Raw genomic sequence first — 13,909 nt, 5'->3', positions numbered from 1 at the left:
AAGCATTATGCTTACTTCCAGTCTTCACAGCTGTGGTTGGCACATTTTCTGTCCAACAACCCCGAGTGCTACAATAAGCCCCTGACATGCAAGTCTGGCCACGGCTCATTCTGTTTTAACAAATGCATTTTCCAGTTGTGGTGCAGAACAGATTCATGAAAGGTGACATGAAACCTCTTCATTTGTTAAGACCCTGCTTCTCTCTTACTGGCCTGCTCCACTGTGACTGTTGTTGCTCTGCTTTTCTTGTCACAACATGGGACGTCTCATGGGCACCGCATGGGGCGAGATGGAAAAAAATAAACCGCCTGAAATCCAATCTGAGTGGGCAGACTGGGTTCCTGTTTCGGAAATGTGATTTGGATTGCACTGCATTCATGCGCACCTGTACATGTGCTTTAAATCTGGTTAGAAAATAGGGGATTTTTGTGTTTCCTTGCTGTGAAGAATTCACAAAAATATTGATATAATTATGATCATAAGTGTGGATTTTATCAAGGGTGATGTAAACTGTCTGCTCAAGTGATGTGGTTTCCTCTAAAGAGCAGCTATACCTCAGGTACAGAGGTATAGTACTGAATGTTCCCATCCATCTTGCATGAGGCGTGTCTAGATTCCATGACACAGCACTTTCAGACATAAAATCAAGGCCCGTAGCTAGCATCCGCTCCTGATCGTTTTAACTTTGTGCAGCACAGATGGCCATCCATCACTATGCCATGTTAATTGTTTATGCACACGGGATCAAGCTTGGGGAAAACGCTTCAACCCTGGGTGTCAGGAAAAAAAGACAAAACCAAAAAAAGCATTAAAAGAAGGAACTGTCTGTCTGTAGCATGTTTTACCAGACAAACTGGTGACAAATATTTTATCTAAGGGAGAATATCCAAGTTGTTCACACTCTGCACTTCAAAATGAAGGCTCTGAATAACTGTGACACAGGCTGCTGTATGGCAGAGAGAGACTCACAACATGTCTAACAACTGATGACACTGAGAGCACAGTCCCCTTAGTGTGGCTCAGACTTCTTCCTAATATGGAGTTTTCCCTTTTGACAGCCACTTGTGCTTCTTGCGCTGAATTGCCGTCACTTGTGGGACTCGGTTCTGCGAAAGCACCTTGCAGCTGATCTTGCGACGTGCGAGCCCGCTGCACAAATAGATCTGCCTCGACTGGCTTTGACTCGACTCGACTCGACCTGGCAGCCTTGCCCCGCAGGCCTGGCAGCGAGCGAGAGCGGCTGATGTTGGACAACATTAGTGTTTCTCTCTCGGTATATATAGTGCTCTTTTCCCAGTGCCCTGACCGGCTGGTATTTTGTGAGGGGAAACAGGATCCGTGGGACTGAAACAACCACAGCGGTCCGAGGGGAACGCCATGTGTTTCTGCATCAACCTGTTTGCACTGGTCGACCCCACTGGAGCGGTGTTCACTGAGTGTTGTCACCCTCTCACCGCTGTGACTGTTTTACCAACAATGGACACAATCTGCATATCTGTTGCTGTTTTTGGATAATGTCCTAGATGTTTTCACATTGGCCACATGTCATGTTACACTAAACTAAACTATACTAAACCTGAGTGAAGACCGTTTAGCCTGAACTGACATAAAAGCGTGGAATACACAAGTAATTTGTCAGTGAGCAGGACAATGAATTTCAACATCATGTTTGTGCTTACAATGTTGACTTTCAATTATAAAAAAAAAATAAAATCATGAGCTCAATCAGTTTTATGTTTTAAACAATGGAACACAGTGTGAAGATGAATCATCTCTGTGTGTTTTGTTAAACTGAAATCAGTGGTGTCTGAGACGGCGTGTTAGGGCCAGTGTAGGAAGGAAAAAAATGATGGAGCCAGGGGAGAAGGGTATATTCCAAAAAAAAAAAAAAATTCTGAGATTAAAGTTGTAAATTTACAAGAAAAAGTTCACAAATTTATTAGAAAAAAAACCATACTTTTTCTTATACTTGTCTTTAGTATAATCTAATAAAGGAGCTACATGGCTTTGCAAGGTTAAATCAGCCACACTGCAGACGCTGCCATTTGCTGTGTATCAGGCCTGCAGTCATCAAGTTATACTCTGCAGTGCATTTAGTAACAAGGAAATCCTGCTGATTTTAGCACAGAATTACAATATTATTTTCTTCTGAATCGGCCCAAGTCACAGCAATGTCTCTCAAAGTCCAGATGCTGATGATAATATTGTCATTGTGGTCTAAAATCACCAGGATTTATTTGTTGCTAAATCCGATGATATAAGAAAAACAATTTATTGATTTTTTTTCTCGTAAAAGTTGTGAGTTTTTCTCACAACTTCTCATCTCATATCTCATATCTGAGCTTTTTTTTTTTTGTCTTGGAATATTATTTAACATGCACATTAATGTAAGTTAATATTAACATTTTCTTGATCCTAGTGTGCTGATTTGCCTTCTTCTGTCTTGTTTCAACACATTTATTTTACTATGTTTGAAGAAAAACAATATTTATAAACTGAATGACACTGAATGAATGGTAAAGATGGATTTTTTTCCCATTGCGTAACCTATCATGGTTTCATTATGAGCAATTAAACTAAACTAGGCTGTGCTCTCTTTCTGCATCCCTTTCCCATGCTCAAATTTAGATTCATGTGTCACAAATACAAAAAAAAACAACAACTTTGGAACGGAGCTCTGTGAGCAATTCCGGCTTCATTTAGATCTCCCCCAGAGACTTTTGTGAAATCCAGCAAAACTTTCAAGGAGATGAAAGACTTTTAAACAATTCAGATGAAGCCCTGTGCTCTGTGTCAGGGCTTTGAAATTCCGCCTCTGTTATTTTCCACCGCCGCCGTTCCCCCATGCAATAAATTAATTAGAAATCAAAGGGACTAAGACTTTGATCACTGTTGGGTCCAGCAGATCCCAATCATTATCGCATCGCTCTAAATCATTTATATGACAGCTCAAGAGAAATGACATCAGCACATTCATCCATTTTTAAAAGACAAAAGCAAAGTTTGTTTTTGTCATAAAGTGATCTCAAGCCACCTCGCCAATTTTCACAAATTCCGGTAAATGACTTGGACCTCGTTTTGAAACACCCCCTTCCCAGAATGCTATGTGATACTTTATTGATCTCTGCATGGTCCCTGTCTCTCATCATCTTTGCTCAGGGACACTTCAGCAGCACTAATGCTCGCCACCGTGGAAGCTAAAAACCTGCGTCAAAGGCTGGCGGTTTGATTTTGTGAAGCAGGTCATAACATGAGCTGATATCAGGGGCCACCGCATGTTAGGATGACAGTTATGACCCATGAACTTCTCACCACTCGTAGCTCCATGTCATGTTATTTTATCTGTTTTGCATTTGTGGTACATTTGTCAGGGGCGCCACGGAGAATTCTGGGTCCTCCATCATGATGTGACGACGGGGATCTCCAAACTCTGAAAAAGCTCTGTTGATCCAGACTCTTTGCCCCGTGCCACACTGCTAGTTTCAGGCATCCTTGCAAAAAAAAAAATCTCCATATTAAAAAGTCATTCTGTCTTATATTCAACCTTACATTCTTGTTTTCCTTCAAACGATCAAATAAATCTGCCAGTTGGATGATATAATCCCATTTATTTCCAAAGCTAATCAACTTGTGTCTGGAATTTGTGAATGAAGTGTCGCTTTCTTGATCTTCGTGAACTGATCCGCCTTATTCTGCCCTGTTTCAACATATTTAATATATTTGTTCCTAGCAAAATCCCAAAATAAGTGAAACTAAATTAGATGCGAATTGGATTATCTCGTCCCACTGGTAGATTTAAGAGTCAAAGTTTCAGTATGAGACTAAATGACTGATTTTTTTGCAGCGATGAAGAATCATCAAGCACCTTATCTCTTAATGCTCCATTGTGCTTACTCAGGTCTTTACTGACAAGCAGCAAGTCTTTTTAAACTGATTTATTCAGGGCAACGAGCCCATCGAAATCCCTACAAAAACATCGACCTTGGGAAAAATGCAGTCTTTTTGATCCTCCTAGATTCCGGGGGTTTGATCTCTCTTACAATGTTTGGCCGCTCAAGTCGAGATTTGCTCTGATTTCATTTGCACGTTCAGCAGTCACAGCCCCACCCAGCTCTGCCCATTGATGAATCGAACACCTTCAGTGATGCCAAGCCGGGGCCTTCTAATCCGACCTGCAGCTGGTGAAGCTCAAGGCGGCAGGACGTTCACCTTAATACACGTCTTGCTTACCGGTCTCTGCCCGACTACCCTCAAACTGTCAATCACCCTGAAAGGAAAGCAATATGCAGGCAGGTGCGGCGCAGCGGAGACGACAAACATGATCAAGTCATCCAAATTCACCACGGTGATGTTCTCAGCTGCACCTGAAGACGTCTGATCACACTAGTCGTACTCGAAAGCCCCATTCTTGTGGCCTTAGAAAACCCTGCACACTCACTGTATGTACTGGAGGTGCAACAGTTAATTTATAAATGCATTAATTATAAATTCAACTGCATGGACTTTGTGGAACAAGTAATGACTGGTTTTCACATTTCAGAAGAAAAAGAATAGTCCTATATTATTGCATGCATTTATTAATGAATATAAAATTTGGGCTAAAGCACTAAAGTGAACTGTCTTGCATCATTTCAAAAGAGAAACTGCGAACTAGTGAATCAATTTGAAATGCTTCTAAGCCAAATATTCACACCCAAATGCATAAATGTGCTCCGTTTTAGCTCAGTTTTAACTCCACTTTAAGGCTTATGGCGTTACACATGCCATACGCCCTAAACTTCCCGATGACTGTGTCTGGCGGCAGATTACTAGAACCAGAGGGCTAAGGGTTTCTGCCCCTTGTATGGACTTAAACAGATTAGCCTGTCATTTCCAGTCACATGCCAAATGTTTGGTCCCAAGCCTTTTAAAGCTGCATCTGGAGAATGCTGGGGGTGTCCTTCTGTCAGCCCAAATATTTGCTCACACAAAGGAGATTAGTGGGAGTCTTGCCGCAAGTGCATGCGAGGGAATGTTTCATCACGGCAGGAGTTATTAAACTTTTTTCACCCCAGGACCCAGTTTATTCAGTCTCATCCCACGGTCAATAAAGCGCGCTTGTCCTCTTATCATGTGGGAGAAAAGATAAAGGTGGAACCTTTTCTCAAAGATTATATCACTGCAAAAAAAAAAAAAAAACACTGTCTTAGAAGTCATTTACTCTCATATTCAGTGTTAAAATCTTGTTTTTCATAAAACAAGTGAAAAAATCTGCCCATGGGAAGAGATAATCCCACTTGTTTCCAATGTAGTTTCACTTGTTCCAGGATTTTTTGTGGGAACAAACCTAAATATGTTGAAACAAGGCAGAATAAGGCAGCTCAGCCCATTAGAATCCAGAAAATGACTCTTGATTCAAGAAAATTCTGCGAATAGTTTGATTAGCATTGAAATCACGTGGGATTATCTCATCCTTCTGGAAGATTTTCCACTTGTTTGAGATTTTAACACTGAAGGTGAGACCACAGGACTTGTTAAGATGGAAATTTTTTGCAGCATCTCATTTTGGAAGTACATTTTCCATATCTTTACATTATCATGCATTGTAATTTTGTAGCGACACTGACCAATGTTGGCTGTTTGTCATCCTCTGACAGAGAAAAGTCACATTTCATTTGGTTTCTCTCTGTTTAGATAACCATGACAAGATCAAAGTAAAAAAAAACAGATCACTTTGTGCAACTGCAAAAGCACCCATAGTGCTCTCTCGTCTTTATTAATACGGTGAGTGACCTCAAACCACAATACATGGTGATTATCTCTGAGAGCCCATGCTAATGCTTTTCTTGGTAACATCTCCTTTTGACTCTGCTGACCACCAGATACCAACACATCATCAAAATATCACACACCAGCCAGCGCGGTACGTCCTCAGCTCAGCACATGGTAATGGCTTTGGTATTTTTTTATTTATTTTTTTAAGCCAAAAGGGATAATAATAATCTCCGTCTCTCTGTTTGAATTTCCCTTTCTCTCTCTCCCTGTTCCTCTCTCTCAAAATTCAATTCAGCTCAATTCAAGGGGCTTTATTGGCATGACATTTGACTCAGTCTGCCTGTCTATCTGTCTGTCTGGTCCATCCCTCGCTCCCTCTCCCTCAGGACGTTTCCAAACTGAGACACGGGTGAAGGCCTGGTAATATGACCCCCCTCCTCCCTCCTCCTCCCTCCCCCGTCCTCCCTGCACTCAGATACTGTATGACACTGCCGTGGCTTCTCATGGACACGCTGCCATTTGGAAATTCCCTGGCTGCAACCAATACGGCCCGTCCTGCAGCACCAATGTCCACACAAGACAGTATCGCCGCACAGAAACCGATGAATTATCGCTACGGCTTTGATGTGGTGGGCAAATTGACCATGGGGTGCATCGCCACCGCCGGAGCAATATCAGGTTATGCTCCCCTCAGCAGATTCAATTGAAAAGCACGGCTGATTTATTTTGGTTGGCATGTCTGATCCCCTCAGCGAGTCCAACTTCCAATTCATTTGCACCTTTTTCAACAAAAGTCAGTCTCCAAAAACAGATTGCCATGTTATGTTTAAACAGTAATCAAAAATAAAAGCAAATGCAAGAAGCAGTTGCTATAAAACTCAAAAAAAAAAAAAAAAAAATGCTATATGTTGCAAAGTGAGGGCCAAAATAAATCCAATTGGAGCAAATTCAATCCAGTCAGATTAAATTAAGATCACAAGGATTCCTCGCGCCCCTGGGAGCCTTCCATAGTCTCTAATCGCTGTCTTTCTGTCTAATTAGTTAAAACCTTGCTACAACCCCACTACAACCGTCATAAAGTCCCATTCACTACCTGCACTGCAGATCCAATCAGCATTAGTTAGTTGTGTCAACGCAGCTGTACTTTTGACTGGACAGGAGACTGGACAGACACCTGGGCTATGTGCTCCTTCCAGAAAGCGAAAAAAAAAATACTAAAATACAGTCCTGCATACAGTTTTAAGGAATTGCAATATGCTGAAAACATTTCTGATGCCAAGCTGAGCTGCAAATAAAAAAAAAAGCTTGAAAAAAAGAGAAGCTCATATCAAGTTAGAATTTGCCCGGAATTTCAGCATGACCAGCTTTTCTCATGTACAACATGGGAGATATTCCAAAATGCTGACACACACATGCTCACACACACATACAAACACACATCTTTCTCATTTGCATTTGCCTATTTAGCTCCAAAATAAGAGTTTAAATATTTGTCAAGGTGTGAGCACACATCCAAGCTCCCACCCTCAAATGCATACACACACACATCATTTTGACTGCAACACACAGCTCCTCCAAGCCAAGCTTACCTCTGGCAGTGAAGCTTTAGCCCAGTCTGCTGTTGTGCCTCTGCAGTGCCACTGGCTGTGCCTTCAGCCTGCCGGCTGGGATGAAGCACTATCCTCAATGTGAATCCCCAGTTTGTCCGTGAGAGTCCCCTTTTCTCTGCTCGCTCTCTCGCGTCCTCAGCTGGCCTCTGTACAATCCAGGTGGAGTGATAGGTGGGAGAGAGGAAGAGGAGGAAGAGGAGGAGGGGAGGAAGGAAGAAGAAGCGCGTCTCCTGTCAGACTGAGGGAGCTGCTGCGTGTGTGTGTGTGTGTGTGTGTGTGTGTGTATGTGTGTGAGTGAGTGGTGATGATGTCTGTGGCTGGTGACTGTGAGGAAAGGCTGTGTGTGTGAGAGAGAGAGTGAGAGAGAGAGAGAGAGAGAGAGAGAGAGAGAGAGAGAGCAGGAGACAGGACCTGCCATGCAGATATCAGCCCTGTTGCAGCTAAATTTAAACCAGCCTCCCTTCTGACACCTTGAGCCGCGGCTCCCCTCCCAGCGAGCAGACACACACACACAGAGCTCTGAGTGGACCATATGGCCCTTGACAGCGGACTGAGCCCTTGGGAGTCTGTGGCTATCCCTGGGGAGAGAGAAAGAGCAAGGGGAGGGGGCAGTGGAGGGGAAGTCAAAATTCAGAGAGGCATTTTTATTCTGCCCTGGTGCTCGGTGGGAAAATGAAAATAAAAATGGCACGGAGGCTGCCAAGTTAAGCGCTCCTTTTGCCCGGCAGTCAGCTGGTACTAAAACAAATGTCGCAGTCATGGTGTTTTAGGGAGCCTCAGATAAAATGTTGTATGTCACAGCACTTAATATATATATGAGGGCACTGCAATATATTGTATACTTCATTCGTTTTCAACTGCGGTGTGAACTATTATTCTCAATACTCTTATTAGCCATTTTGATATCACTATTGTCCAGCCAAAATAAGTGTATATCCATAATATCAGATTTTCAGAAACTAAGGAAAACAGTCGCCTGTACATTTTTCGGTTTAGATAATTAGTTTTGTAAAATATTCATAACTCCGAGGGCTGCAGAATTTTCTGAACCCATAAGAGGGACCATGCAAATACTCAAATTGAGTTCAAACATGGAAATCACTGTTTTATTGTTTTATTTATGCTGAGCCTGTGGGCATTTGCCTCGTTTTGAAAATTGTAAAGCACTTTGTGAATCCTGGTTTGAAAAGTGCACTATGAATAAAGTTTATTACGTACTTAATATACTTTACTGAACGCCCTAACCTCTTATAACATAATGTGTCTGATGTATGCTGTATGATGTATGATGTTCACAAAAAGCCATTAATGTGCCTTGACGAACCTGCTGAATTTGCATAGTGTGTAATCTGTATGTAATGTGTTTAATCTGACTGAACTCTCACTCTGCAATACAATGCATTAGCTTGAGGCCTAAGATGCAGAAAGCCACTTACCACTCCAGTCATGTGGGGGCGCGCCAAAAGTAGACCAGCCTTTTCTGAGTCCCGACCCCTGCACCGCTTTTAAAAAGTAGGTGACTTTCTGCTGTGCAACACGACAGGAGGATCATGTACAGTTGAGCCACATGCAATGTCTTTCTCAGCTTTCAACAGAGGTCAGAAATTATGACGCAATTATGAAATTGGCAGATTTGTATGGTATGCAAAGCTAAAATAAATAATTTTTTAATTAATTATTAGTTGTCTTTTCAAGGGATTTGGTTCACATGAGACCAACAAATGCCAACAAAACAATGAAAATACTGAATCGAAGTGAATGGGAACCAAATAAGGACGGAATTGTATGTATGCATGAGTGTGTGTGCATGTGTGTGTGTGTGTGTGTGTGTGTGTGTATGTGTGTATGCATGTGTGCGTGCATGTGACTTGAATTGCGTCAGGACTCAGCCAGACTCCTCCAGCTGTCACTGGTTCCTCTTGTTGACACTCTGCTGTAAATCTCCTCGCCAAGTCTTTTTTTTTTTACCTTTATTTACCCAGGTGTGGTGTGTTTTATGTGTGTGTGTGTGGCATGACAGCCTTTGCTGAGTGCTTTACAATTACTCCATTACACACTATCTCGCCTGGGAGCTCCCCAGCTCCACTATATCACCTTTAAACTGGAGCTGAGTGCCTTAACTGATTGAGGGTAAATTGGTGAAAGTCACTGAAGAAGTGAGGCTGTCGTTTGTTCACTTGTCCTGCCCAGATTTTCCCGGCGAGTGGAACCCACAGCTCTGTATTGCTGCCACAAAAAAGATATTTTTCTCATTATTATGATATAACAACTTATCTTGTTTTTCATAAGAAGAAACTTTTTTGTTCTACCAAAATACCAACTTCTTTTACCATGAAATTTTGTCAATGTCATGAACTCTCATTATAATTTTTCGTCATTACAATATACAAATTTATCTTTTTATAGCAAGGAACTTTCATTGTTATAACATACAAACTTTTTGGTCATTATAATGAGAAAAGATTTTGGTTATAACAAGATATAAACTGGTTTGTCATAAAAACAAGAAAAGATAAAAATATCATTATAATCAGAAACAGATTTTGTTCATACAACAAAAGTGTCTCATTATAATGTGACAGTGACCTGATTTTTTTTTTTCCCATTGTGATAGCAATATGCTGCTGTAGGAACCAGCCATCATTCAGTAACAACTTCACTCGTATAACTTTTCAAGTCAGCCTACAGTAGTGCTGATCTGTGAGTATCTGTGTCAGCAATTTTGTCTTGAACTGTAAAATAAAATCAATGAAACACTTTTTGCTTTTTTGCCAAGTGTCGATACAAAGTATCCCATGCATTACTGCACTTTACATTTGGATTTAATTCATTTAATTGAGACGTATCCAGTGCAGCTTGCTAAGCTTGAATTTCTAGATCGCCAAAATTAGTCGAAACCAACTGCAAGGAGCGCTGAGGTCAGTATTCCTTTGACCATAATGAAAAGTTGAGGTAAAATTGGCAGGAAAAGAAATAAAATGAGAGCCAGGGAGATGGAAGGAATTTTTCAGAGGAGGGAGAATGATTCAGTGGGCAGAGGATGACGTGAGGTACTTCTTGAAAAGAGGAGTTTCCAGCACGCAGCGGAAGATGGCGAGTGACTCAGCTGTTCTGACTGGAACAGGAAGATGATACTCACACAAACCTATTAAACTTGGGTGAGCACTTACATGGGGCCCTGGGTTAAACGATGGAAGAAAAGGGAGTGGGAGAGAACAGAGGTCTGAGACAACTCCAGAGGCAGTGTCCCTGAATCACCCGCCTCTATTTGTAGTCTCATCACTGATCAGAGCCTTGACCCACCTACGCCACACCAAACTGACACTGCAGGGACATTTTGGCTTGCTCTCAGCCCACAAGGTCTAATTTCTCGATGATCTCAGCTCTGGCATGAAACGACCCACTCAGCACTTCAGAAATCACCTTTTATAAACAGGCACAAGCTTGAAATGACCCATCTACCAACATATTGGAGAATAACAGACCTACAACAGCAGCAAGGGAGCTCACAAAACTCCATCCTGAGACGAACTGTGGTAACCTGTGTGATATAAAGTTATCTGCCCCATCCCGTGTCTATCCAACTTCAGAATGCCGAAATAAACAATAAGTCGAACCTCCAGTTTTTTGTGCTACACTTCCGATTGAACGCTTCCCGGCTAACTTGCTATTTTAGGGTGTTGTGGGAGCGTTTCCGAAAAGCTGAGTTAGCCAATGACCGGAGGCGCCTGACCGGAAGTCTTGCACATGATAAAATGTTAACTTCAACATTCAGCTTCAACGTTCAGCTCGGAAGTCATTAAAATTGAGCTCTGACTTGTGATAAAAATGTTGTTATCCAACTTGGAATTACATGCTGCACATCTCGGTTTCATTTTGAGCTGTGGCCTCTCCAATTTTAGATCACATGATTGGTCTAACCCAGAAATGGTCGGACCAATCAGGGCCCTGTGAGGGACTACAGACATGGTTTAGGTGATAATACAAGAAAGTATAGTGCGCTGAACTGAGAAACAGAAACAATACAGGACATTAATGTAGATCTTCCCTACAAAAACGGAATGAATCATGTACCAACATGCTAAAAAGCTGGTAATATGCTTTCCAGTGTGCTTGCCCTAAGACATTCATTTGATTGGACAGTTAGCTAATGATTGATGGATAGTTGATCCAATCACGTGCTATGTCTTTCCTCTGTTGGCAAAACCTTGTGTTGAACATCTTTTGCAGTCTGGACATGAAAAACAAGATAATCTCTGCGACTTGACCTGACGCGTTCGTTTAGTGTGGATCAGTGCGGTTGACTTCATATATCAGTGACAATTTGAACTATAAAGCTCTGCAAAATACACAGTCACGCACACAAACTCACATCATTGTCAAGTCCTGACACATTATAGCGCGGAGTCACAGGCGAGTCCCGAGGCGCACGGTAACCGAATCCCAGCCACTAATCACAAACATCACAAAATTAACCTCACTGACAGCTCTGAACGTGGCACGTCAGAAACTGCAGGGCTTGAAGTTTCCAGCTACCCATCTCTCATCACCAGCAGACGACTGCGGTGTGTGTGTGTGTGTGTGTGTGTGTGTGTGTGTGAGGGCGGAGGTGGGAGATGGTGGGATAGAGGATGTGGGTAAGTAAATGGTTTGTGTGTGTATACATATACTTATTGTGTGTATTTGTACATGTGCATGAGCGTATGTGTGTGTGTGTGTGTGTGTGTGTTTTGGGAGGGGGTATCCTGTCACATTACCCTCCAGGAATACCCAGGAATATCACTGTATTCATCCAGTGGGCAGTGGTATACTAAGTTACACAACTAGCTCACTTACTGTTGCCCACCAAAATATATACAATGTATACACAATTTGGGAATATATCATTAGGCTGAATGTACACGTTGAAACTAAGATAGAAATTCAGTTCCAGTCCCTACCATCCCATGAAAATCATTAATTGGATGTGCATCATTATTTGGTGTAATGATGCACATCATGGTGGAATTTGCATCATGTAATTCCAGCCTTACATATTTATGCACAAAATCCCTTTTGGCCTTCCAAAACGGTTCCAGCAAGTGCAAATGTAGCCTAACTGCTATATGTTGATGCAATCTACATATGCTTCAGGTGTGATTATGCAACTTTCAAGCTGCAAATTGCACAGCATGAGATCATTTGAGCAAAGTAATGAATGTGTGCTTGCTACATTTATGAAAAATGGTTATTGCCAGAGAGCTTTCCTGCCTTGCTCCACTGTTTTACTCTTTTGGTTATGTACACAATAGTGTGCAGCCCGACCTACCTTGTTTTTCCTTTTCATCCGTTATCAATAACACTGAGTGGATGGATATTTATTTTCAGCAAATATCAAGTGGATCAGTGTCCCACACTCATCATGATAGGTAAGCAACAATGCACTCTAAGGTGATTAAATATAGAGAATTTGTGGATGAGACAGAGGAGAAGAATGCGACACTGCTTCATCTCCACCCCATCATTTCCTACACCAGGACGTGTTATTAGATATTTAAAATTGGGTAGCATTATTCAACTTGAGCCACAGCATTGCATATGCATTAAATATAGCACAAATCTACACCAACATGTGCACAAAAAGGTTTTGTTGGCTCAGAATTGGAGTTAACATTACACTAATGTTAATTTCTGGAAAATAATCATGACAGTTTTGAAGTAACTTGGATTTTTAGCTTAATGTAGTGCAATTAGTGAGTATTATAAGTTTTATATGAGTTTTATGTATTAGTGAGCACTGCTATAGAAGAGTGGGTTCAACTTTTGGCACTTGGCACTTCTGAATACTGAACTGAAATGAGGATTGAAACGAGGTAATACAATGTTTTTTGTTCTTGCTGAGGTTAAAAGGGTTAAACAACTCCACCTCTCCAGCAATAAGTGACAAGTCGAGTCAGTGGCACCAACCCATTTCACATTAGGCTCCAGCACGTCAGAGCACCTGTCCCTCTCATACACACTCTTACATGCACACACACACACACACACACACACACACACCGCCACCAGGGTGCTGTTTAATCAGTCCCTTTACGACCTGTCTGCTCGGCCTGTTCAATACGCTACATGTCACAGCAGCTGTAAATGGCCTTTTTGTAACACTTCTCCCAGCACTGCAGAGCTTTTACGGGCCTCGGTGGCCGGTTGGGCTTTAGTTGAGTGTGAGTGTGAGTGTGAGTGTGAGTGTGAGTGTGAGCAGAGTGTCAAAGGAGTCAGATAAGAGGCTTGCGTGATGGCCTAAATGAGCATCTGAGAGTCTAAGTGGACATGGGGGATCTGTGTATGTGTGTGTGTGTCTGTGTACGGGGGTGTAAATTTGACTATCTGAGTCATTTTGTGACTTTATTTGCAAAGCACATGGCATGATGTCCAAAGTCACTGCAAAGGGGAAAAACTTCTCTTTATTCATTTATTAAAGTCATTTTATATGTAATATAACAGGGTGACGTAAGTGGATTCATTTGATCTTGCTGAAAATAGTGGCCTATTTCGATTTCACATGATGG

General features: G+C 41.8%; 1 protein-coding gene across 1 annotated transcript in view; it reads right to left on the bottom strand.

The window, feature by feature from the left end:
• Positions 1 to 7,606, bottom strand: part of LOC115373471 (filamin A interacting protein 1-like) — an 82,398-nt gene extending 74,792 nt beyond the window's left edge. Inside the window, exon 1 of the mRNA XM_030071890.1 lies at positions 7,344 to 7,606. The gene's annotated coding sequence lies outside the window, so the exon portion shown is untranslated. The remainder of the gene's footprint in view (positions 1 to 7,343) is intronic.
• Between the last annotated feature and the right edge of the window lie 6,303 nt (positions 7,607 to 13,909).

Source organism: Myripristis murdjan, chromosome 2, assembly GCF_902150065.1.
Source record: "Myripristis murdjan chromosome 2, fMyrMur1.1, whole genome shotgun sequence".
Lineage (NCBI taxonomy): Eukaryota > Metazoa > Chordata > Actinopteri > Holocentriformes > Holocentridae > Myripristis > Myripristis murdjan.
The sequence above is the reverse complement of the archived record's forward strand: the minus strand, read 5'-3'. Positions and strand labels throughout refer to the sequence as shown.